Genomic DNA, 250 nt, shown 5'->3' on the forward strand with positions numbered 1-250 from the left:
GGAGCCTGATGTGGGGCTCGATCCCATAACGCCAGGATCACGCCCTGAGCCGAAGGCAGACGCTTAACCGCTGTGCCACCCAGGCGCCCCTGTAAAATCATATTTAAAACTTATCTCCTGTAACTGCAGATTCTGTTGGAATCTTTGTCATCCATATGTTGTATATAGTGGAGAGTGCACCAGGCCCTAAGTGAGAGGATACCAGTAAGGATTTGATGATGATGTGTTTTCGGACTGGTGTAAAAATCCT

The sequence above is a fragment of the Ailuropoda melanoleuca genome, chromosome 8 (genome assembly GCF_002007445.2).
Source record: "Ailuropoda melanoleuca isolate Jingjing chromosome 8, ASM200744v2, whole genome shotgun sequence".
Lineage (NCBI taxonomy): Eukaryota > Metazoa > Chordata > Mammalia > Carnivora > Ursidae > Ailuropoda > Ailuropoda melanoleuca.